Source organism: Lissotriton helveticus, chromosome 7, assembly GCF_964261635.1.
Source record: "Lissotriton helveticus chromosome 7, aLisHel1.1, whole genome shotgun sequence".
Taxonomy (NCBI): Eukaryota; Metazoa; Chordata; class Amphibia; order Caudata; family Salamandridae; genus Lissotriton; species Lissotriton helveticus.
In genome coordinates this window covers 996,256,840-996,279,560 of record NC_136068.1, presented here as the reverse complement: position 1 = coordinate 996,279,560, position 22,721 = coordinate 996,256,840, and positions in this window count along the sequence as shown.

Genomic DNA, 22,721 nt, shown 5'->3' with positions numbered 1-22,721 from the left:
TAGATAATAGATAGATAGAGGGCAATAGATAGAGAGATAGTGAAATTATGTGGCGTGCAATTATGTGGCACTGAGTTGTATTTGGAGTGTATGTTGCGTTGAGAGCAGTGTAACTAAGTAGCATATAATTATGTGGCACTGAGTGGTATTTGGAGTGTATGTTGCATTGAGTGCTGTGTAATTATGTAGCATATAATTATGTGGCACTGAGTGGTATTGTGTGGAGTGTATGTTGTATTCAGTAGAGTGTAATTGTGTGGTGAGTAATTATGTGGCACTGAGTGGTATTGTTTGGAGTGTATGTTGCATTGAGTGCAGTGTAATAATGTAGCATAGAATTATGTGGCACTGAGTGGTATTGTGTGGAGTGTGTGTTGCATTCAGTAGAGTGTAATTATGTGGCATGTAATTATGTGTCACTTAGTGGTATTTGGAGTGTATGTTGCATTGAGTGCAGTGTAATTATGTGGCGTGTAATTATGGGGCACTGAGTGGTATTTGGAGTGTATGTTGCGTTGAGCGCAGTGTAACTATTCAGCATAAACTTATGTGGCACTGAGTGGTATTGTCTGGAGTGTATGTTGTATTCAGTATAGTGCAATTATGTGGTGTGTAATTATGTGGGACTGAGTGGTATTGTTTGGAGTGTATGTTGCATTGCGTGCAGTGTAATTATGTGGCGTGTAATTATGTGGCACTGAGTAGTATTTGGAGTGTTTGTTGCATTGAGTGCAGTGTAATTATGTGGCGTGTAACTATGTGGCACTGGGTGGTATTTGGAGTGTATGTTGCATTGAGTGCAGTGTAATTATGTGACGTGTAATTATGTGGCATTGAGTGGTATTTGGAGTGTATGTTGCATTGAGCGCAGTGTAATTATGTAGCATATAATTATGTGGCACTGAGTGGTATTATGAGGAGTGTATGTTGTATTCATTAGAGTGTCATTGTGTGGCGTGTAATTATGTGTCACCGAGTGGTATAGTTTGGAGTGTATGTTGCATTGTAATTATGTAGCATATAATTATGTGGCACTGAGTGGTATTGTGTGGAGTGGATGTTGTATTCAGTAGAGTGTAATTGTGTGGCACTGAGTGGTATTGTTTGGAGTGTATGTTGCATTGAGTGCATTATAATTATGTAGCATATAATTATGTGGCACTGAGTGGTAAAGGTGTGTGGAAGGGGGGTGTAACAAGAGTGAGAGGTGGTGTGCGAATGGGGGTAAAGAAGGAAACAAGTGCTGGAACTGACTAGCAAGGGGGGGTGGGATGCAGTGAAAGGACAGAGAGCCACTGAAAGCAAAGAGAGCACTGGTGCATGCAAGGAAGGAGAGGCACGAGAGCACGGCGGTTATTTATTTTATTCTTTATAGTTTTAGATAGTGAAAGCATTGGCAAAAGTTAAAGCGTTTCCTGGCGCTCTAATGAAAAAAAAACGATATAGTAAAACTGGTTCAAACTGTGTCCTACCAGCCTCTTCGTGTTATTAGAACACTCATACATGTCCTTGTGTGGCGTTGTACCTCTGTTTTGAAAATTAGACATGCAGCACAATGTAAAATTCACCGTCATGTTGAAAATCCATTTCATGCACACATGATAATGCCACTGGTGTGAAATTTCTGTTCACATGCACTTGTCCCGAGTTCTGAAGCTGGTGGGAATCCCGATTTGGGCACAAACGGGAATCGGTACACGTTAGGATTCTGAACTTCACTGAAAAATTGAACATTTGAGATGTGATTCCCTTCGTGTTTCACCAGGAAAAAGGTAGGGAAATGTGAATTGGGACAGCTGTTTTGAAAGAAACAAAACATGTGATAACCAATGAGGACTTCATTGAAAGCAGTTACATCAGCAACATCAGGCGAAAAATGTCAGAAAACTCCGCCTCACCCCAGCTAAACAAACGAGCAGTTGCTATAAAAGTTGTTAATACGTAAAGTCTGCCCTCGCAGGGTGAAAACAAAAACATTGAAAACAAATTTCTAGGCTGCTTGAGGAATGTAAACTAAGCAGCCATGCCCCCCAAGTGCCGGTGAGGAAAGCATATGGACGATCTGCAGATGGAGTGCTAGCTAGCTCACAAAACTAACAAGTATATAAGACACTGCCCCTCAAGAATCTGCAGTCTCCTCCCTGCCCGAAAGCAGCTGGGGTGTTGCTTGTAAACAACAATCTCTGACATTGTGTGGAGGGAGGCGGGGGAGCGGATTCCTGTGAAGTGTAAACCAGCATGAGTGCGGGGAGAGGCTCACAGGGTGACAAATGGTGTGTGATGTGCAGGCGCTCGCACACATGCACTGTAGGCAATCCGCCTAGAAAAAGCCTTTGGGTGCATTTTTTAAAGCTCCTGCATAATATCTGGCCAACAAGCATTGCTCAAGCAATGCCTTAGGCGAGACCTAAAAAGTACTCTGTTCCCACCTCTGCAATCTAGTGTGTGCAGATTTATGCTGTAATGTTGCTGCCTGATGCTGTGCTGGTGACTAATGATGCTGTAGTCGTGCTGACTGATGCTGTGTTGATGCTGTTTAATGATGTGGTGTGGTGATCGATGCTGTAGTGGTCTTGAGTGTTGCATTAGTGGCAAAAATAATGCTGTGTTGCTGCTTAATTGAATTTGTGCCCCGCTTGAGGGGCATATTATAATTGTAGTGCGAGAGGTCTGCAGATTTATGCTGTATTGGTGATGCCTATTGCAGTGCTGGTGATCAAAGATGGTATAGCACCAGTGAATGATGCTGTGTTGATGCTGTGGTGTGCTCAGTGATGCTCTAGTGGTGTTGACTAATGCAGAAATGGTATATATGATGCTGTGTTAGTGCTCATTGACAATTGTGTGTACCTGGAGGAGAGATGGGAGAGGAGAGGGGAGAGAAGGGAGAGTGAGGGTAGAAAGGGAGGAGAGAGGGGAGAGAGGGGAGAGAGGAGAGCGGGGAGAGGAGAGAGGGGAGAGGAGAGAGGAGAGGGGAGACTGAGGAGAGGGGAGAGTAAGGAGAGAGAGGAAGGAGAGGAGAAGAGAGGGGAAAGTGGTAAGAGAGGAGAGTGGTGAGAGCAGAGAGTGGTGAGGGGAGAGTGATGAAAGGGGAGAGTGGTGAAAGGGGAGAGTGGTGAGAGGGGAGAGTGGTGAGAGGGGAGAGTGGTGATAGTGTAGAGGGGAGAGTGGTGAGAGGGGAGAGTGGTGAGAGCGGGGTGAGTGGTGAGAGGGGAGAGTGGTGAGAGTGGTGAAAGGGGAGAGTGGTGAGAGGGGAGAGTGGTGAGAGTGGTGAAAGGGGGAGTGGTGAGACGGGAGAGTGGTGAGAGGGGGGAGTGGTGAGAGGGGAGAGTGATGAGAGAGGTGAGAGAGGAGAGTGGTGAGAGGGGAGAGTGGTGAGAGGGGAGAGTGATGAGAGAGGAGAGTGGGGAGAGTGGTGAGAGTGGGGAGAGGGGTGAGCGGGGAGAGGGGTTAGAGGGGAGAGTGTTGAGTGTGGTGAGTGTTGAGAGTGGTGAGAGGATAGAGTGGTGAGAGGGTAGAGTGGGGAGAGGGGAGAGAGGTGAAAGGGGAGAGTGGTGAGAGGGAGAGTGGTGAGAGGGTAGAGGGGAGAGTGGTGAGAGGGGAGAGTGGTGAGAAGGGAGAATGGTGAGAGTGGTAAGAGTGGGGAGGGGGGTGTAAGGGTTTAGAGGGGAGAGTGTTGAGCGTGGTGGGCGGTGAGAGGGTAGAGTGGTGAGAGGGTAGAGTGGTGAGAGGGTAGAGTGGTGAGAGAGTGGAGTGGTGAGAGGGTAGAGTGGTGAGAGGTGAGAGGGGTGAGAGACGGGAGAGTGGTGAGAGGGGCGAGTGGTGAGAGGGGAGAGTGGTGGGAAGGGAGAGTGGTGAGAGGGGAGAGGGGAGGGTGGTGAGTGGGGAGAGTGGGGAGAGTGGTGAGAGTGTTGAGTGGGGAGAGTGGGGAGAGGGGTGAGAGTGGTGAGTGGTGAGAGTGGTGAGAGGGGAGAGTCGGGAGAGTGAAGAGAGGAGAGTGAAGAGAGGAGAGTGAGGTGAGAGGAGAGTGAGGAGAGAGGAGAGTGAGGAGAGAGAGGAGAGGGGAGAGAGGGAAGAGGGGACAGAGAAGAGATTGGTGAGAGGGGAGAGTGGTGAGAGGGGAGAGTGAGGAGAGGGGAGAAGGAGAGGGGAGAGTGAGGAGAGGGGAGAGTGAGGAGAGGGGAGATGGTAGAGAGGGGAGAGTGGGGAGACCAAGGAGAGGGGAGAGTGAGGAGAATGGTGAGAAGGAGGGGAGAGAGTAGAGAAGAGAGAGAGAGGAGAGGAGAGGGGATAAAGGAGAGTGAGTGAGGTGAGAGAGGGGAAAGTGAGGAGAGAGGGAAAGGGGAGGGGAGGGTGGAGAGGGAGGGGAGAGAGAGGAGAGAGAGGGGAGATAGAGGAGAGAGTGGGGAGAGAGGAGGAGGGGAAAGTGATGGGAGAGTGAGAGAGGGGAACAAGAGAGGGGAGTTGATAGTGAGGCAAGAGGGGAGAGTGAGGAGAGAGGAGAGTGGAGGGAAGAGCGAGGTGAGAGGGGTGAGTGAGGAGAGAGGGAAGAGGTGAGTGTTGAGAGTAAGAGGGAGAGTGAGAGGGAGATTTGATGAGAAGATAGGGGCAGAGAGCTGATTCAGAGTTAGAGATGTAGAGGTAGGTTGGCAGTGATGTGTAAATTAGATGTTAAGAGAGGTAAGTGCAGTGGTGCACTGAGCTTTATTGAAATAGAGGTGTGAAGTACAGAGTTTGTTTTAAGGCTAGAGTAATGGTGTAAGTTCTAAAATGTGAACAACTCCATATATTTCTGTGGAAGATGGGTATCTCATGTTGAACACAACTTCTGTGCAAGCTGAAAAAGTGTCCAACTTGTATAGTTTCAATCTTGGTTGTGTTAAGCTTATTGCGTGTCTGGTCTCATTTAATGTGTATGCGCTGGCTGAATTAAGAATTGAATTATATGTGAATAGAGGGAGATGCGACCAAAGCATCAAAGGGCTGCCCGAGAAGGGAGGGGTGAATGCGAGGAGCCAAAAGGAAACTGTCAAAAAGGGAGTGGGGAATGCGAGAGAGAGGGGAGAGAGAACAGAGAGTGAGGTGAGAGTGATTAGTGAGGAGAGGGGAGAGTCAGGAGAGAGAGGTGAGAGGGAAGAGTGAGGAGAGAGAGGAGAGAGGGAAGAGTGAGGAGACAGGAGAGGGGAGAGAGGAAAGAGGGAAGAGATGAAAGAGGGAAGAGAGGGAAGAGGGGAGAGAGAAGAGAGTGGTGAGAGGGGAGAGTGGTGAGAAGGGAGAGTGGTGAGAGGGGTGGTGAGAGGGGAGAGTGGAGAGGGGAGAGGGGTGAGAGGGGAGAGGGGAGAGGGGAGAGAGGGGAGAGGGGAGAGAGGGGAGAGTGAGGAGAGGGGAGAGAGGGGAGAGTGAGGAGAGGGGAGAGTGAGGAGAGGGGAGAGTGAGGAGGGAAGAGTGAAGAGAGGGGAGAGTGAAGAGAGGGTAGAGTGAAGAGAGGGGAGAGAGGGATGATTTAAGAAGGAGTGGAGAGAGGAAGGGGAGAGTGAGGAAAGGGCAGAGTGTGGAGAGGGGAGAGTGAGGAGAGGGGAGGGTGATGGGAGGGGAGATGGATGGGAGGGGGATGGAGGGGAGGGGAGATGGAGGGTAGATAGGGAAAAGTGAGGAGAGGGGAGGAAGGGGATAGAGGAGAGGAGAGAGGGAGGGGAGAGAGAGAGGAGAGGGGGAAAGGGGGAGAGTGAGGAGAGGCGAGAGTAAGGAGAAGTGAGATAGGAGAGGGGAGATTGGGAAGACTGAGGAGAGGGGAGATTGAGGAGAAGTGAGATGGGAGAGAGGGGAGAGAGGGTAGACTGAGGAGAGGGGACACTAAGGAGAGGGTAGAGTGAAGGGAAGAGAGGAGAGAGTGAGTAGAGTGGGGAGAGGGAGCCGAGAAAGTAGAGAGGGAGGGGAGAGGAGAGAGAGGACAAGGGAGAAAGGGGACAGAGTGAGGTGAGAGAGGGGAGAGTGAGGAGAGATGAGGGAGGGGAGAGTGAGGTGAGAGGGGAAAGGGAGGGGACAGAGGGGAGGGTAGAGAGGGAGGGGAGAAGGGAGGAAGGGGAGAGTGAGGTGAGAGTGATGGGAAAGAGAGGGGATAGTGAGGTGAAAGGGGAGAGTGAGAAGAGAGGGGAGAGTGAGGAGAGAGGGGAGAGAGAGAGGACAGGGGAGAAAGGGGATATAGTGAGGTGAGAGTGAGTAGAGAGAGGGGAGAGTGAGGAGAGAGGGGGAGGGGAAAGTAAGGGGAGAGGGTAGGGTGAGGAGAAGGGAAAAACAGAGGGGAGAGCGAGGAGAGAGGAGATGTGAGGGGAGAGTGAGGTGAGAGGGGAGAGTAAGAAGAGAGTGGAGATTGAGGAGAGAGTGAAGAGGGGAGTGGAGAGGGGAGGGTAGAGAGGGAGTGGAGAGGAGAGAAGGGAGAGAGAGAAGAGAGGAGAGAAAGGGGAGAGGGAGAGGGGAGAGTAAGGAGAGGGGAAAGTGAGGTGAGAGTGATGAGAGAGGAAAGAGTGGAGGAGAAAGAGGGTAGAGTGAGGAGAGAGGGGAAGAGAGAGAAGAGGGGAGAGTGAGGAGAGAGGGGAGAATGAAGAGAGAGTGAGGAGAGAGTGGATAGTGAGGAGAGAGAGGAGGGGAGGGGAGAGTGAAGGTCGAGGGAGGGGAGAGGAGAGAGAGGGGGAGAGAGGATAGAGGAGAGAGAGGAAAGTGAGAGAGGGGGGAGAGAGAAATGTGGGAGAGAGTAGATTGAGAGCTAGGGAGGGGAGAGGGGATAGAGCGGTGGGAGGGAAAGAGAGTGAGGGAGATGCCGAGTGAGAGTGAAATTTGAGGAAAAAATAGGGGCAGAGAGCTTATTGAAATAGAGGTGTGACGTACACAGTTTGTTTTAAGTCGACTGTAATGGTGTAAGTTCTGAAAAGCGAATAACTCCATATATTCCTGTGGGAGATGGGTATCTCATGTTGAACACCACTACTGTGCAAGCTGAAAATGTGTCCAACTTGTAGAGTTTCAGGCTTGGTTATGTTAAGCTCATTGTGTGTCTGGTCTCATTTAATGTGTATGCGCTGGCTGAATTCAGAAAAAATGTGAACAACTCCATATATTCATGTTGGAGATGGGTATCATGTTGAACACCACTACTGTGCAAACTGAAACTGTGTCCAAATTGTACAGTTTCAGGCTTGGTTGTGTTAAGCTCATTGCGTGTGTAGCCAAAACGAAACTGTTGAAAAGGGAGGTGGGAATGCAAGGAGCAGAGGAGACAAAAGGAAGTGGGCTAAAAAGGAGGGGGGAATGCAAGGAGCCTGAATAAAGCAGACGATAAGGGAGTGGGGAGGAGGGAGATGTGAACAGAGCATCAAAGGGCGGCCGAGAAGGGAGGGGGGAATGCGAGGAGCCAAAATGAAACTGTCAAAAAGGGGGGGGGGGGGAATGCAAGGAGCAGAGGAGCCAAAAGGGAGTGGGCTAAAAGGCAGGGGGGAATGCGAGGAGCCAAAATAAAACTGTCGAAAAGGGAGGGGGGAATGCAAGAAGAAGAGGAGCCAAAAGGGAGTGGGCTACAAGGGAGAGGAGAATGCGAGGAGCCAAAATTAAACTGTCGAAAAGGGAGTCAAGAATCTGCAGTCTCCTCCCTGCTCGAAAGCAGCTGGGGTGTTGCTTGTAAACAACAAGCAAATGGTGTGCCATGTGCACGTGCTCTCACTCGCACACATGCACTGTAGGCAATTTGCCTAGAAAAGCCTTTGGGTGCATTTTTTTAAGCCCCTACATAATATCTCGCTATCAAGCATTGCTAAAGCAATGCCTTAGGCTCGACCTAAAAATGTGCAAAACATCACCACAAGACACTGGGTGGAAAGGAACAGTCTCTCTTGTCTCTGTCACCAGAGCGGTGAGAGACAAGATAAGAGTGACTGCTTTACAAGTTCGTCAAGGTCTCCTGCGACATCGAATGTCACCTCCAGATCATGTATATCATCTTGAGATCCCTCTCGCCAATCTCACAAGACAGTAATGACGGCGTGAGATCAAGAAAGAAAGGAGAAATACCCCTGATTGCACATCCAAATGGGGATTAACCCTGCATGGTTTATTTTGCGGAGTGAATCATCATTCAACTACATCTGCTCCGCAGAATACACCAAGATGAACCTTCATGCAAAGCTAAGACGAGCCAAAGATCAAGTGTATATGTGGATGGTCAAACACCCCCTGCCATGTCTAGGACAGTTAAAAACAAAGCTTGCATACAAAGACCGGTCAGTCAAAGCCCACATTTATGTGAATGATGGACCCCCAGCAGCAGATTGTCTTCTGAATCTACACTCAGCAGAACACCTGAAATTGGTGGCTTTCCTGTTTAAGGTGGAAGATAATCCCCAATTGTGCAAAGCTATCCAAAGCTGTCCATAGGCCTTGGCAATAATGGCAAACTTTCAAGTCCAACTGCACATCAATGACCAGGTGAAACCAGTAGCACAGCACCCCTGAAAGGTGCCATTCCACCTTTAGAGCACAGGAGAGAATGAATTGCAAGAACTATTAGAGTCAGACATCATCAAAAAATCTAAGGTGCTGGCACCGTGGGTGTCCCCAGTGGCCGTGGTACCAAAGCAGAATGCTAATGGAAAAGTATGGTTATGTGTAGACCTGAGGCTGCCCAGCATAGACATTGAGTGAGAGGGGCATCCTGGACTGCACATCAGTGATATGATCATGCTGTTAAATGATGCCAAGATATTCTTCAAGCTGGACTTCAACAGAGGGTATCATCAACTAGAGTTGCATGAAGTCTCCAGGTATATCATCACGTTAACAACCCGTCAAGGACTATTCATATGGCTAGGCTTTGGCATATCATCTGCCGTGTAGATATTCCAGGAAGCAGTTAGGAAAATCATTCTCCCTGTAGTTCCACCCTAAACTGCAGTGATGATATTCTGGTCTTCAGAGCCACACTACAAGCTCACAAAAAGGCCCTGGATAACGTGTGTCAGGCTTGCCAAAATGCTAAGCTAGAACTCAATGTCAACAGACGTGAGTCCCACAAACCCAATTTAAGGTTTTATAGACACATCTTCCCACAGAAAGGCATGAGGCCAGATCCTGATAAGATAAATCACTGAATGAGACATCAAACTCAATGGGCATTTGGTCTTTCCTATGATATCCATTTACTGTTTTAGGTACATAAAGGACTATGCCACAATCAGCCAAGCACCTCTGGGAACTAACCAAACCAGGTTGGATGTTGGGTGGACAGTGGAGTGTGAAAAGTTATTCAAGGAAACCAAACTCAAGTTTGGCAACACCACCAAATAGGCTTATTTTAATCCGAGGTTCCACACTGAAATCACGGTGGATGCCAGCCCTCTTGGACTAGGAGCAGAACACCACAAAGGAGATGAGGGATGGCAAATTGTAGCATCCACAACCTGAAGTTTGACTGACACATCAAGGGATTACTACTCCCAACCAGAAAGAGAGATTTTGGCAGTGGTGTGGGCATGTGAACACTTTCATATCTTCATACACAGCAAGCACTTCAAAATGGTGACTGATTATCAAGTCCTGCTGACCAGCTTCAGGAGTGCACAATCAAAAATGCCACTCAGTATTGAACTCTGGGGCCTGCATCTTCAGGAATACACCTACAACATTGTTCATAAGCCAGGAAAGGCTTAAAACCTGGCCGACGACATATTGAGGCATCCTATCAAGTGTACCAAAGAACGCTCATCACTAGCTGAAGAATATCTACACTTTGCGATAGTTCAAACTCGACCACCTATGTGCCACTAAAGGGTATCACCAACCACAAGAATGAAGATGCAACTCTCTGAGAGTTCAAGAGGTATCCAATCAAAGATGATTGGAGGCACATGATGAGAATGCCTAGCTAACTAGGTGGACCTAAAAGAACTGGCGATGTTCGGACATATCAAAGATGAGCTGACTATGTCAGAATGTGGACTAATATTAGGAGACAAATGCATCATCATCCTCAAGAAACTGCGCCAAGGTAGTGAACCTGGCACATCAGAAGCACCGAGGCATAGTTGTAACCAAGCTAGCCCTAATAGAACAGGTTTGGTTCCCCTCCTCAGACCAGATGCTTGAGAACACACTTAGGGAATGCCTCTACTGTCAAGTCATTGGGCAGGTTGAACAACCTCAGCCATTGCAGAGGTTCTCACTACAGAAAGACGTTTGGTGCCAGGTCATGGTTGACTTCTTTAGTGTACTGCAACCTGGAAAATACACCATTGTCATCATAGATGAATACTCCTGGTTTCCAATAGCTCGACAAGTGACATCTATCAGAGATGAATTCGCCATCCCAATCGTAGATGAAGTGTTTGTATCAATGAAATGGTGGAGCTGTTCATGGCCAAACTGAAAGGAACTGTTCAACACAAGTGAGACATACAGCTTGCCTTAAACGAGGTGCTACAAGTATACCGAAATACTCCTCAAAGACGAAAAGGTAGTGTACAAAGACCATCATGCTAGGAAGAGAGGTATGCACAAGGATCACCAACTGGAGTGAGAGTTGTGACACTGGGTCAAGACAGATCGGAAATACCTAAAAGAAAAAAAAACAAGCAGCAAAAGGGCAAGATGAGGAGATACACAGACACACATCAAAGGGTTCGTGAGTCATATCTCAAAGAATGAGGAGAGGTGTTTGTCAGCCAAGAACAGAAGCAAAAACAGATGCTGATATCAGACAACCCATACAAGTAATAGCCAGGGAAAAATAACAGGGATCACTTTCTTGGCAGACAACAGGACAGTGACTTGCAACATATTCCACTTCAAAAAGTACACTGTGGTGAACACGGAGAACATGACACAGGGTGACCCAGAAGAATGCAACACCTTAGAGGAAGAAAGTGAGACTGGTAAATTGCACATGGAAGTGGGCACTGCTGCTGACCCACCTCCACCAAGATGGTCACAGAAAAGTCACCGGAAAGCAGAGCGACTCATTTAAGAAATTAAATACACTGGTCTGACAGACACCACGGACAGGAGGAATGGGAGATGTAGGAAGGTGGAATCTGACTACATGGTTGCTCCCACTTTTGTCTGGTGTTTTGATGGTTTTTGACTTAGTTTGACTGGGATCCTGCTATTCAGGGCCCCAGCCTATATCGTTTCTCTTTTAAAATGATTCCACGTACTTTAGGTACGCTCCAGTTTGGTTAATGGGGTACCCTTATAAGTCACTATTATATTGTTCACGCTCAGAGTTCACTTCATCTCTAGGCAGCCTACTAGAACCGGCGGACGGGGAATCAGACTATGCAATTCTGGGAGACTTCAATTTCCATATGGAGAACTCCCAAGATGCTGACACCGCCACGCTGACATCAGAACTAGAATCCATTAATCTCCACAAAATGGTTGTCGGTCCCTCACACAAAGCAGGCCACACCCTAGATGGACTTTTCACGAACAATGCTAAGATAATACTAAGCAATACCCTACCCCTCACCTGGACAGACCACCGGGCAGTCCTCTTCACCTTTCGTGCCACCACTACCCCCTCTCCACCTCCCAGCAACTGTGCCTCCCAATTCAAAGCCTGGGGCTCAATAGACCAGGAGAATCTTAAATCTCAGTTACAGGCATCTAACTACCCGCCTAACCCAGATCCATCGCTAGCCTCCGCCAACTACACAGAGTGGCTAAGCAATGCTTTAGGCTCATCGGTGCCCATAAAAAAATCTCTCCAAGAACAAAACCACAGCATCAGCCCCTTGGTTTTCAGAATCCTTAAGGTTAGAAAAGCAACAATGCAGAAACATCGAGAGACAATGGCGCAGAAACTATCTTCCAAATGACAAAGCTCGTTATAAATCGGCACTGTTACAATACAAACTCCTCATCACATCAGAAAAAAGTAAATACTACACGAATCAAATCGAACAAGCTCAAGACTCCACTAAACTTCTCTTCCAGGTAGTCATCAAACTTTCCGGTTCAAGAACCAATCCCCCACCTGCTTCCTCCCAGGAACTGTGTAACTCTTTAGTCAGGGCATTTCAAACTAAGGTCAGCTCCATATACGATAATTTTGCTTCGCTACCAAAGCCCACATCTCTCTCTCCGGTCATAACTGGGAACACTACCCCCTCCTTCACGCAGTTCAATCAAGTTGCTGTTTCGCAAGTTCACAACCTCATCCTCACCATCAAGTCAGGCTCACCCACTGACCCTTGTCCCCAAGTTTGTGGTGATTAATGATTGTGTAACTGAATTTGAGCTTCAACTCGAGCACCTGCTTTACTTTATCTATTAGTGCTTCCTGTTGAAGCTGACTTTTGTAACTATTTTAGAATGTCTCTGGCAGCTAAGACGTTTAACATCACACCCATGGGCATTGAAACATTACATTGCACTTATATTCATTTGTTTTTTATTTTTGATTGCTGATCGTCCCCTGATGAAGGTACCTTAGAGTACAGAAATGCATTGGGCAGTACAGTGAAATTGTGTCAAAAATTTTCATAACATAATGAAATGCACACTGTAAAAGTTGTATTACATGTCAAAGTAAATGTAATATTTGTAAGTTGAAATAATTGACACTGATGATAGTGTATAAAAGCAACAAAAGGATAAAATGATGTACTAAAAGAATCAATTGACTTTCTTGTATATTTGAAAAACGTGTTCTTATATTTAAAAGGTGCTTGTCACCAGGTGAACAGTGCGCGTCTATTCAGGTGTTTAAACCTGAAATAACCCTACGTTTTGCAAAGGAGTGAATACCCTTAGTAGACGGGGCACCAGTGGATTAATCTGTCAAAAGGTTGAGTGCTCCAGTCCCCACACCCTTACAACTTAATCTGGCAGCTTGCTGGCAGCTTGCCGGCGCCATTCTAAAATAGTTACAAAAGTCAGCTTCAACTTTTGACCCAATCCGTTCCGCTCGCGGCTTTTGCGGGAAATTTGCGAATCTCGCGGATTGCGAATTTGCCGAAAATCTGCAAAATCCACGAGCGGAACGGATTTTCCGCCCATACCTACTATCCCCACAAGTAGACAATTCGTCCAGGACCTTAACATAAGGACGAACAGGAACTTGCAAACAACTTTCCCTCTTAGAACCATATTTAATCATGTTTATAACCTGTTTTAAAACCACATCCTTTTCCATAGCTGTAAGCCATTGCTCTTGTGAAAATGACCCCTCACCAATTGAAACCACATCTTGGACCCATGCAACAGCCTCATCCAACAAATCTTCTCTCAAATCACCCTGATCAGCCACACATGGTAATCTTGAAAAACAATCAGCCTGAAGATTCCTCCAACCCTGAACATGCTGTATGTCAAAATGAAAATCCTGTAATTTAGCTGCCAACCTTGCCAACCTGGGCGATCCCCTGACAGCACCCCCAGGAGCTAAAATTCGAATTAGGGGCTTGTGATCCGTTTTGAGAATAAAATTAATTCCCCAAAGATATTTGCGAAAGTAGTGAGCACCCCAGACAGCAGCTAAAGCTTCCTTTTCTATTACACTATAATTGACTTCAGAAACAGACAAAGTCCTAGAAGCAAAAGCTATGGGATGTTCACCACCTGCATGTCTTTGAAGGAGAACAGCACCTAACCCAGATTCACTAGCATCAACCATCAGTATTGGAACACGTTTTGTGTCAAAAGGTGCCAAAATGCCAGCACCACCAATGTCACTCTTAATGCGACAAAAAGCAGACTCCTGTTCAGATCCCCACAAAAATTTGCAACCCTTCTTAAGTAAGGATCTCAGAGAAATGGTCTTCTCCGAAAAAATGTTAACAAATTTAGAGTAGTACTCTACGAGCTCCATAAATGACCTGAGCTGGTCCTTATCTGTGGGATGCGGAGCTGACTTTATCGCCAACAACAAATCTTTCTTAGGTTTAATCCCAGAGACAGAGATCTCATGACCCAAGTACTCAATTTGTTTTACAAGAAAAACATACTTCTCTTTCCTCAGAGTAAGACCAGAATCATAAATCCTATGCAGAACCTTCCTGAGAATCTGATTATGCTCAAAAACTGAACTTCCAAAAACTAAAATATCATCTTGGAAGTAGACTACTTTTTCCAGCCCCTTAAAAATTTCATCAACCATCCTTTGAAATACACTAGCGGCCGAAATTAGGCCAAATGGCAATCTGGTAAACTGAAAAATCCCCTCAGTAGTGATAAAGGCAGAGAGATGGTTTCAACTGTCATGTAATTTAATCTGGTGGTAAGCACTCTTGAGGTCTAATTTAGAAAAATACTTTGCACCATTAAGAATGGATACAAGTTCCCTGATATTGGGTAGAGGGAATGTATCTGGAACCACACATTTATTTAAAGACCTGAGGTCAACACAAAACCTCAATTTTCCGTCGGATTTTTTAGAAATCACAACCGGAGAGACCCATTGCGAACCCTCCACCGGTTCAATGACCCCACTCTGCAACATCTCCTCCAATAAAACCTTAACATCACTCCTAATAGCTAAAGGAATCCTCCTCAATTTATGTTGAATGGGTAGACAGCCATCTTTTAATCTAATGAGATGAGAATACCCCTTCAGTTCACCAAGATCACCATTAAATACAGACCCAAAGTCATTCCAAATGGATTCTACCGAATCATCTTCTAGCACCATAACCTGTTCAGGCGCTCTAGGATTAATGATAATGGACAAATCAAACTGATGTACCCACCCCAAAATAGGAGGACCATCAAAGGACATGTAGACTTTACCCATTGTGGACCTATTTTTAAACAAAATATCGGACTCAAAATATCCCACAATGTCAATAGTTTCTCCCTGAAACCCTTTAGGAGAGATGTCACTCTGCAGTAGAGGTTTATCACCCCACAGCAACACGAAGGTGGACTGAGGAATGATAGTCCAACGTGAACCGGTTTCCACCATAAGTGAAACATCACGCCCATCTATTCTGAAATCAGCCTTTGGCCTATTCTGCCTTCGGTCATCAATGCTTGCAACATCAGTGTCACTAACAACTAACATTCTGTTCCTAGCAGAACCATTACTGCTATAGTCTTCAACGACAACAACCTTCTATTTGCTCTTGACCTTGCACATTTTCGAAAAATGTCCAATCCGGCCACATTTCAGGCACTCTTTATTAGCAGCAAAGCAGAACCTCGCTTCTGAGGTGTGAGACTTGCTGCCACATCTTGTACGGAATTTGTTACCAGAGGGAAATTTCTTGCGGCGCCAAAATGTGGTAAGTAGAGTCTCCAAACCAAAGGGTGTTGATTAACGAGGTTTAATGAAGAGCACAACAGAATAAAGACCCAACGCCTGCTGACCAGTACTCCAACTGAAGCAACAGAACACTGGTCCCACAATCATGCATAACAATTCTAGAATACAGGCAAACCATAGAGAAGAGAAAATCATAGAGAATACATTAAGAAAGTAACACAATAAGTTTACGACAACCTGGTTATTGTCAACACCTCCTGGTCCTCGTGGCTGCAGAGTCAAGCTTCACCCCTTCACACCTGAATCACCCGACATCGGTGGGCATTCGTCTGCCGAGCCCCTGGTCACTGGCAAGTGACCCAGACTCCGTCCCCTCTGCTTTCAGGTTCTTCACATCTTTGATCCAGGCTTGGATCACACCGGACAGTTTTCTTCCCCATGGCAGCAGCACTTTGCAGCAGATCGCCATTGAAATCAATGACGATTCCTGACACCATTTGCCAGCTATGCACCCGGCTTCCCTGGGTGAGGTAACTTGAGTACTCCAGTGCTCCCGTGGGTATTGGCCCTGGAACCCCTTAAGTCTAAAGGGGTTTGCTAAAAGTCCTCTCCTAAGTGTCCTTAATCTTTAAAATTCCAACAGACACTTCCCCATAGAAGCTAATGGTGTCTCGTGGCTGTGTTCTCACACTGCACGCGCCCCCCGTGGGTCCCCTGTGTCACTACCTTGGGTGGTTCCTTGTGGTCCCAGTGATTCTACAGGCTCTAGGCTTTGTGTCTAGTCAAGTCGTGGTTCTTCTACCACTTTCGTAATATATGGTTTGGTCCCCCCCTGGAGCCCAGTGTATATTGTGCTATTTACTGAAGTTCAATTGCATTTTAATTCTGTACTTTGCTCTGTATTCTCATGAAGGGATTACTAGAGAGTGTTTAGAAATAAATACAAATATTTTATATATATACCTTGTGTGGTTCTCCTTTCATGTAGACATTCAAGAGGTTATAATCTGGTAAACGAAGCTGCTTTACACCCCTTCTATACTTAGCCTGAAGGCTGCTCTCCTTAGCTACCACTAGGATAGCTTTCAGTAAAGGTTGTCTTAAACCTATCATCAATAAGGGTTGTTTGGACTGGTGAAAGGTGCCCTTTATAATTAGTCAACAGCATATGCCAGGCCAACTTCTCTCAGGAGATTCTCCATAAGTGGGGAGAAAGATGTGGGATCGACCTGTCAAGGGGCATTATGTAAGGGTGGAGGGTAAACTCCGCTCTGCCGACAGAGTTCGCTCAGTTTTGCCCAGCAGTTCTGAGAAAACTCTGCCAACCACTATATGGTGGATTTTTCTCCCGCTTGGCTCGTCATCATTAAGTTGGCAAGGGTGAGCGAGAAAATAAAGCACCTGGATGAGTCCCAGCATGATTTCTCAATGTAGGCAGTCGTGGAAGGTCGTTACTACTCATGTTGAGAAAGCTGACGCTCACGTTGAGAAAGCTGCCATTCAAATAGAGAACTACTTGAACAGTAGGACGAAACAGCACCCTCTGGGCCACCGCATGTACACTTCATGCTGATTTTACTGCGTGGGATGAGCTCCGGGCACTAAGAATTAGAGCGAGCAGCATGACGTACTGAAATTCGGCCTCTTGGGCAACTCACCCACGACTAGCACTAAGACCCAGAGCATGAGATGACCAGCAGAGACATGGTCATCCCTGGGAGGCAGAGCCAAGTGAGAAAGAGAAGGAATCTAAGGGGCAGTAAAGGCATGGCAAGGAGGCCGGAGACATGCTATAAGTGAGCCACTACTTGCATGCTGTATCCTCTTTTACACCTAAGACCCGACAGGTGAGTAGCTGTCTGAAGACCGGCAATCCACTCAAATTGTCTCAGAGATCTCTAGTACTAACCACTATCTATGCACCTTGATGATAGCTAGTCACAAAGAAGTTACTTACAACCCAGATCTGAGTGCCTGCTTTAAGATGATGTGTATATTTCATCCCACCAGTCCTTGCACTCATTCATGCGGGATGTCCGTTTCTTGCAAATGCTTTGAGGAACAAACAAGCACGACCCTAGTTTATTGCATGGAATTTAAATTGTCTTTCGGAAACAAGTGCTTTACAACCACACTTTAATGAACAGGAGGTGCTTCTGAGTTGGCAGCCATATTTCTAACCTCTCGTTTGGGTCAAATAGAAGTCAAAGGTAAAACAGTTATGTGAAACACCGTTTTATCTTTTAGAGCTTGGGCCCCATCCAACCGATTCATTACTGGAAAGAGGAAGATTCGAGGGGGGGCTAGTGAACATTATGCTCTGGTAGAAGATGGACAGTAGAAGCCCAGCCAGCCTAGTGCTACGGAATTGCTGTTTACAGAAGTTGGTTAAACAAAGAAAATCAGAACACTAACACCCTCCACCCACCAAAAAAAGGCAATAGAAAGTGCTAAGGTGCTTGAGTCTGCTGCTGTCTGTTCCTAATGTCTTCTCAACTAGGAAATCGTAAAAGGTAATATTTTAACGTTTGTGAAATTCTATGAAAAATATCAAGTACACCTGAATTCGTTGAACTAGTTAAAATAGAAGAATTGTATTAAAGAAGCAATTAAAAACAACTACATTTTGTAATGTTATCAAATTATTATTTTTTTTAAATCATGCTTTCATCGAAATAATTGTACACACGCTTATTTTGAGGTGAACCTTAAAGCTGTTTGGGAGGTAAGTACCTGGGGCCTCATTTATGAGAAGTGACGCATCACTGCATGAAAACAGCGATGCGTCAATTCTCAGTGCGCCCTCCTTGCGACATACCTGATGCGTCATATTTAATGTATGACGCATCATGTTGCAAGGAGTTACAGATACGTCAGTATTTCTGACGTATCTGTAAGCGCAAAAGTGACGCATTGCTGGAGTGTGTCACAAAAGTGACGCAACTCCAGCAATGCGTCCTTTGACATGGGGCAAGCCCCAAAGGGCCTGCGTCAGTCTTACGCCTGCTGTGAGGCAGGCGTAAGATTTTGACGCAACGGCATCCTAGAAGTGACGCAATGAAATTTCATAGATTTCACTGAGTCACTTCTACGAAGCTTTTTGCGGGGAAACACCCCCCCTGCGGTTGTAAAGGCCCTGCTGAAAAAACCCGGTCTCGATCCATCAGATCTGGCTAATTTCAGACCGATCTCCCTGCTGCCTGGGTTTGGTAAGATCGCGGAGAGACTGGTAAATAAACGACTCTCACAATTCCTGGAATCCAACAGTTTGTTGCGGGCTTCCCAAACGGGTTTCAGGCCGGGCCAAGGCACGGAAACCGCCCTTCTGGCAGTCGTGGAAGAAGCTAGGTGCATTTTGGATTCAGGAGGATCAGTGGCAGTGATCCTCCTGGACCTTAGTGCAGCTTTTGACACCGTTAACCATCAGGTGCTGCTCCAACGACTGTCAGAGGTAGGCCTAACCGGAATGGCCTTGAAGTGGCTCGGCTCGTTTTTACATCAACAAACCTATCAGGTGTGGGAAGGGAGTGCACAATCTGCCCCCATCCCCTTTCAGTGTGGTGTGCCTCAGGGCTCCTCCCTGAGCCCCACACTGTTCAATGTCTATATGGCCCCATTGGAGGAGGTGGTGGCACCTCTGGGTATCAAAATTATCAGCTATGCTGATGATACTCAGTTGGTGGTAGCCCTTTCCCAATTGGTGGATCATCCAGACGTGTTGCACTCTTGCTTGTCCAAGGTGCACACATGGATGGGCAACTCAGCATTAAAATTGAATGGCTCTAAAACTGAGCTGATGCTGTTGGGACAAACGGGACCTTCTTTGCCGATAGGCAGCTGGCCGAGTTGTCTTGGTGACCCTCCTAGCCCAAAAAAGGAGATTAAAAGCCTGGGCGTGTGGTTGGAACAAGACTTGTCTTTCAAGACCCATGCAAAGAAAACGGCGGGAGTGTGCTTTGCACTGCTCTGATCAGCCCGTAAGATCTTACCTCTCCTCCCCCCGATGTCCAGGAAACTTCTTATCCAGGGTCTGATTGTCTCAAGGTTGGACTACGGTAATGCGCTCTTTTTGGGCGCACCGGAAGCCACGCTTAATAAATTACAACAAGTAATTGAAAGCATTGCATTGGCTTCCGATACGGGAGATGATAACATTTAAATCTCTCTGTACGGCTCATAAAATCCTGCATGGGAAGGGTCCTCCCATTTTGGGTAATATGGTGATGCCCTATAAGGCCACCAGAGCTTTACGCTCTGACCACAAAGCTCTGCTACAAGTGCCTAGAGTGAAAAGAGCCAGAACGGGGGGTAGAAGATTCTCTGTGAACGCCGCCAAGCTGTGGAACGTGCTTTCCTTGAACTTGCGGATAGAGTCAGGCCTGATCAGGTTCCGAAAGCTACTTAAAACACACCTATTTCCTGCTTAATATTTCTAATCAAAGGTTTCCTCTTTCTGTGCCATTTCCCTGAGTCATGAACGAGCGCCGGGATGCCTAAGGGTAACTGCGCGCTATACAAGATTCCAAAATAAATAAAAAATAAATACATTATACCTGACGCAGGTATAATATAGCGCAGGGGTTTACAAAGTGACGCAACTGCTTAGATGCGTCACTTTGTAAATAGAGCGTAACAGGAGTAATGCTTTTCGCCGCCGATGGTGTCACAAAAAGTGACGCAATCGGAAGCGCAAAACTGACACAAGGCCTCATAAATGAGGCCCCTGGTCTGAGTAAGAATCTGTTTCTATCTCATACCTCACCCCACAGTTTGTCTAGTGCCCCATATAGCTAGTTCAGCTGCGACTGGGCCATTAGAACCACTTGATTTAGTTGACTAAAATCCACCCAAATAGTATAGACATGTGTTATTGTCATTTGCATGGAAACAATACAAAAACAGAAAACCCTCCATTTGCTCCACTGTCTCTCAATTCTCTTTATACATAAGGCACTGTTGTTAACATCCATTATCAGACTTACCATCAATGGTTTCTCAAATTTCGCTCATCATATGCTCCTAGTTCAACTGGGCATATGATTCCCCTCTTATTAACTCACCATCTTCCTCTCTAGCCGTTTACCTTTTATACATTTCAGCTTTTCATTTTTCAGCCTCTTTTTCTTTTTCTTTTGTTTTCTTTTGACTGTAAATGCTTTACAATGGAAACCACCTTCTTCTTTCTTGCATCAATGGTCTTCAAAACCTATCCCACTTTTAGAAGGTGTTCTCGAGGTTCTGAACTGGGCCATTTCCATTTTTTTTCTCTCTACCACTTATTTCAAAAACTGTATCTCCTTGTTTAGGCTGTCATACAATATTTCCCCCTCCCTTATGCTCCGCCCTGTGTGGGGTACACCATGGCGTATTGTAAGCAGGCCCGATGATGAAGCATGTCACATACCTTGGTATGTGAGGGAGGGCAGTTTTTTCAAATAGAGTGATTTGCCCTATTGGGGCCCTCTCTATTTTTGTTGTGTATACATGCACGTGTATTCTTATGTTACTCACTCTATTCACCCCTCTTGTGTGTATAATTGAGGTCATTGGGGGTCTGGGGTGGTAGAGTTTAAACTAATTTGTCCCTCTCCCCTCTTTTGTGATTGAATACAATATTTCTACCAATAACACCCCATACCTGCCAAATTTTCGATGTTCTTATTTGTGACAGCTGCTTGTTTTCAGTACCCTCGGAAGTGATATTTTAATGCCTTATGTGTAACACTGTATTGGAAATAGAATAAAGAAGCCTGGTCCATATCATGAAATACAGTTCCATAAAGGTCTCAATTTGTAGAGTATACTCGTCTAAAAACGGCCTCAAAATAATGTTTATGCCTGGTCACTAACCTTTACTTGACCTGTGAGAGGGCACTTATTTATTCACTTTGGAGACATCGAAGTAAGAAATGCAATACAGAGAACATATAACAGACATTTAGATACACATTTCTCTTTAGTGATGCTAATAAAGAATAAACCCTCTCTGCTAATAAAGAGGATTGAGATCTCAAGCTCATACTATAGAGATTCACAGCCAATAGTAACCTCATTACATACAACACTGTTAGCCTTTACGGGCTTTTTTTTAGAGTAAACAGCACGGTGCATTCTGGAACTTGTAGTTTTGCTTTGTTTTATGTATGAGCTGTTGATCAGAACACCATAATGCACTGAAGGTATCACACACCTGACTTTTTTGGACAACAGCATCTGTCAATCGGGGGCCAAGAAAAAGCGGGGGTCCTAAATCCATTTTCCACATGTCATTTCCTTTAGGCATTTTGAACTCGACTACAGCCCGAACTGCTGGACGGAATGACATAAAATTTGGATGAAAGCCAGCTCTTGGTCCAGAAATAGCCCTTTTAGATCTTTAGTGCAATTCTGTTTAGTAGTTTGCAGTTATTACCAAAAAAGAAATCTGTATATCTAGGGACAGCTGCCCTCTGCAGATCCAAGCGATCTATGTTGAAATCTGATTGGCTCTAGACACTTCAACCAGGAAGTGTTGGCAGCCATTTTTGGACTTGAATTCAGCCGAGTCCTAAAAATAGGTATTTTAGAAAAAGAGAAAGGGCAGGTCAGGAATACCCAGACCCCCTAGGCCTGGTGGTGGGGTGGGACCCCACCAGACCCAAAAAGCATTTTTTAGGTTTCGACCTGGCGAGGGGCAAAGCCCCTCCCAGATCGAAAACTTTTGTCTTCAGTAGGGATGTTTGGACCGCCTCTGTTTCCAATTGGCTAGCTCCATAAATGGAGACTAGCCATTGGGAGACAGAGGCTGTCAATCGCGCTTTCTGGCGAAAACGCGATTCGGGGGCGTTTCTGGGTCTTTTTTTAAGTCCCGCCCCCAACACCCTCCCTCTCGCCATCCCGTTGTCGTGCCTTCTTGAAGTTCTCCCTCCCGCCCGCCCTCTGTCTGTGCCTCCTCCCTCTTGCCCGCCCACTGTCTGTGATCGATGAGTCCCGCCCCCCACACCCTCCCTCTCGCCGTCCCGTTGTTGTCCTGCCTTCTCGAAGTTCTCCGTTGTTGTCCTGCCTTTTCGAGGTTCTACTGTCCATGCCTCCTCCCTCTTGCCCGCCCACTGTCTCGCCCCCAAATCCGAAAAAAACGTGGAGCTTTTATCCGCCATTTTGCAGCTCGCTTCCCGACATCGGTCATCTCATCCTGCCTCCCCGAGGTCAATGGCGGCAGATAGCGGCATTGTTACAGTGGCTGTGGCTCCCGAGCGAGTGGCCACCTCGCTTTACAGTTTAATTGCAGCCGGTGCCCACCCGGCATTTGCCCCGCAAAGTGCGCGAAATTGTCCCCGCTGCCGCCCGGCCGCGACCAGGAAGTCAGGCAGGCCGGGGGCGGGACTGCGGGACACCCCGTGAACTCATTTCCCGGGCCGCGCTCTCATTGGCTGCCGGCCCGGGATTCCCTAGTGACGTCACTCCCCGGGCCGCGCTGGGATTGGCTGCCGGCCCG